Raw genomic sequence first — 3,264 nt, forward strand, 5'->3', positions numbered from 1 at the left:
CCATGACTCAGTAAACGTCAATTAGGAGGCATAATGATTAGTCTTGCACTTGAAACAATAATCCTAGGGTGAGTGATAAGTGCTTCTGCGATATGAATGCGAAGCATTGTTTCCTTATGTTGAGCATTACTTTTCTCGGGTTTTTACACTAATATGTATGTTTTTATGTTACTTTTATGCAGGTAGGGTTGTGAGGCCGAGAATGAAGGAAAGAAGCCAATGTGGATCACAATGCTCTGATTTTGGAGGAAATCTTGCTAAGGTTCAAACGCGAAGACAAAGGTCGGATGTGAGATGCTAGAGTGTGTGCCAACCTCCACGTATTCGAGTTTGGCACATCCATTTGGAGGGGCACAAAGGCAGTCACACTCGAGCATTCCGACTTATGCACATAGAACAAGAGTTCCACCAACTTGCCTATCATTGAAGAAGCAAGTGATCCACGACGTGAGCGTGTGCCCGTTTGCGTTACTCCAATGAAAGTACGGATTTGGGAAGCTATTCAGGCCGATTACTGTAGCAGAGATGCAGCAACACGGGAGCAAGTACTGTAGCAGTACTGTTCACAGCCGGCCGAGAAAACAGGAGTTCAGAGAATCCACACGGGCGTGTGGAAATTATCCACACCCGTGTGGAAATTCCCCACGGGCGCGTGAAGCATCCACGCCCGTGTAGTCGCCCGATTGCAGCCCTATTTAATATCGAATCAACCCCGATTTTAGTATTCTTTTCTCCATCTTTTTCCCAACTTGAGAGAGGGCTTCGGCTAGGGTTTTGAGGGGTATTGACTAGGTATTTGGAGAGGTGCTATGGCTCAGACATCGCGCGTCATTTGGAAGAAGGTTATTGGGAGAGCTTTCGTCGGCACCGATCCGGCGAGGTGTATCCTAGGCCGGACAAAGGATCCCTTGCGACGAGTAGAGGACTCTCCACAAGACCATCGATACGACCATTGAGGGGGTCTCTTTATGGATTCATTGCTTTTACATTCTATTTCTTTGATTGTACTTAGTTCCATGGAGAGCTAAACCCCTAGTGGGTACTTGGTTATTTGTGAACCCTATGATGTATTCGTTTTCTTTGAATCTCTTTATTATGCTTTCAATAAATTGATGTTTATTGTGAGTTCCAACCTTGAATGCTTGATTGTATGAACATTTCCTCTAGAATGACACTAGGGTTGAGAGTTCTTGTTGGTAACCTTGTGAGTGAGTGACACACCACGAGCGTTAGACAAAGCTAGGTTTGAGAGGGTTGAGAGGGTGAGTCGAGAGGTACAAGAGTGTCCTCTTTTCCTTCCGACGTGATAGATTCTACCTCCGTTCCTTGAGTTCTTTGCGGTCATAATAGAGTGAATGGTCTAAGGGATGACCCTCCGCTGGGGCTTAGTTACGCGTGCAATGGAGTGAAGCGTTGAGGTGATCTTAGTATCTAGGGCTTAATCGTGGTTAGGGACCTTCCGCCTGGACCAAAGGATTAGGTTTATAATTAGGAAGAGATTTATCACTTGGAATCCTTAGATCTCATTGCAACTCTATGCGAGTGCGAGGTGTTGAGATTGTTTGATTTCTCCTCTGGGACATGTGTAGAGCTAGGCATAGTTGACCTTAGATTTGGGACTATGTAATTAAGGATTTCCATGACTCACTATTGCATTGATTAGAAAGCATAATAGAGGGTTCTTGCACTTGAAAATGATTATCCTAGGCGGAGCATTATCCGGTACCCCATCTTTATCGATTGCCTTACCCCCTTCTTTACTTTTGCTCTCTTACTTGTTGTTTTTGTTGTTGAGAATTGAATCATTGTCACACTTATCACTATTGATTTTTCACATAGCTAAGAATCGAATTAAGTGTTTTTGTCCTCTACTCCCTGTGGATTCGATACCCGCTCACCCGGGATTATTATTTTGACAAACCCGTGCACTTGCGGGATATACGCAAGGGGATCTTGTCAAGTTTTTGGCGCCGTTGCCGGGGAGTAGGCGTTTAGAAATACTTTGCACTTTGTTTTCTTAGCTATTTCACCATACATTCTATTTCCTATCTTCTTATTCTATCATCGTTCTGATTTCTTTTTCTTTCTTTTTGGGTGCAGCTCCAGGTTATGACCCGAGGGAATCCCTCAACATTGATTGAAGGAGATCCTGAGCTTGAACGTACACTTAGAAGAAAAGGGAAAGAGCCTGTACAAGAACAGTCTAATCCAGCTGATTTGGAAGTGGAAGAATTTGAAAACATGGAAGAACAGAATTAGCAATAGCGAACATTATCCGATTATGCCAGACCTTCAGTGTTGGGGACACAATCGATTATTGTGCGTCCCCCAATTATAGCTCAGAACTTAGAGCTGAAGCCGGCATTCATCCACATGTTGCAGCAATCCGCACAATTCAATGGTTTGGCTGATGAGGATCCAAACAGTCATATAGAGAGCTTTCTCGAGGTGTGTGATATGCTGAAGATAAAGGGAAAAGCGAAGTAGTGGCTACACTCATTACCTAGAGCGTCAATTACTACTTGGGAGGAGATGGTGGAAGCTTTTCTAGCCCGTTATTTCCCTCCCGAAAAATCAGCGAAGCTTAGGAATGAGATCTCATCCTTTGTTCAGTTGGAATTGGAGTCTCTATTCGAGACATGGGAAAGGTTAAAGGAGCTCCTGACAAAGTACCCGCAACACGGATTCCCGGAGTGGATGATTGTTCAAACCTTTTACAATGGTTTGAACCCGAGTACAAGGCAACTCATAGATGCGGCAGCAGGAGGTACCTTAGGTAGCAAGACCACCGATGAGGCCCGTCAGTTGATTGAAGAAATGGTGTTAAATAGCTACCAATGGAATGCTAGGGAGAAGAAAAAGGTGGACGGTCTCCATGAGATAGATGCGGTAACTTCATTGGCAGCCCAAGTGGAAAATTTGAGTAAGAAGTTAGATCTTCTAACTTCAAATAGAGTGGCGGCCATAACTAATTGCACCAGGTATAGTGAAGGACATGCTCACTTCGATTGCCCAATCTCTATTGGTGATGTTTATTCAGTGGAGAATGTTGATTTTGTAGGTAATGGCATGAGGCCTCATGGAAACCCATATAGCAATACCTACAATCCAGGTTGGAAGAATCATCCCAATTTCTCATGGAGTAATCAAAGTCCACAAAAGGCCTTGGGGCCACCGGGTTTCCAACAACAACAACAAGCCCCTCAGGTGGAAAACAGAGTCTCAAGTTTGGAAACCCAAATGAGTGACCTAGAGAAGTACTTG

The 3,264-nt window shown here is 44.1% G+C and overlaps 1 non-coding gene across 1 annotated transcript; it reads right to left on the minus strand.

Annotated features, from left to right (window-relative positions):
- Window positions 1-2,580: 2,580 nt before the first annotated feature.
- LOC120255648 lies at window positions 2,581-2,687 on the minus strand. The gene has a single exon (XR_005535066.1). It is a non-coding gene; the product is annotated as a small nucleolar RNA R71 (small nucleolar RNA).
- Window positions 2,688-3,264: the final 577 nt, after the last annotated feature.

Source organism: Dioscorea cayenensis, unplaced genomic scaffold, assembly GCF_009730915.1.
Source record: "Dioscorea cayenensis subsp. rotundata cultivar TDr96_F1 unplaced genomic scaffold, TDr96_F1_v2_PseudoChromosome.rev07_lg8_w22 25.fasta BLBR01001118.1, whole genome shotgun sequence".
Lineage (NCBI taxonomy): Eukaryota > Viridiplantae > Streptophyta > Magnoliopsida > Dioscoreales > Dioscoreaceae > Dioscorea > Dioscorea cayenensis.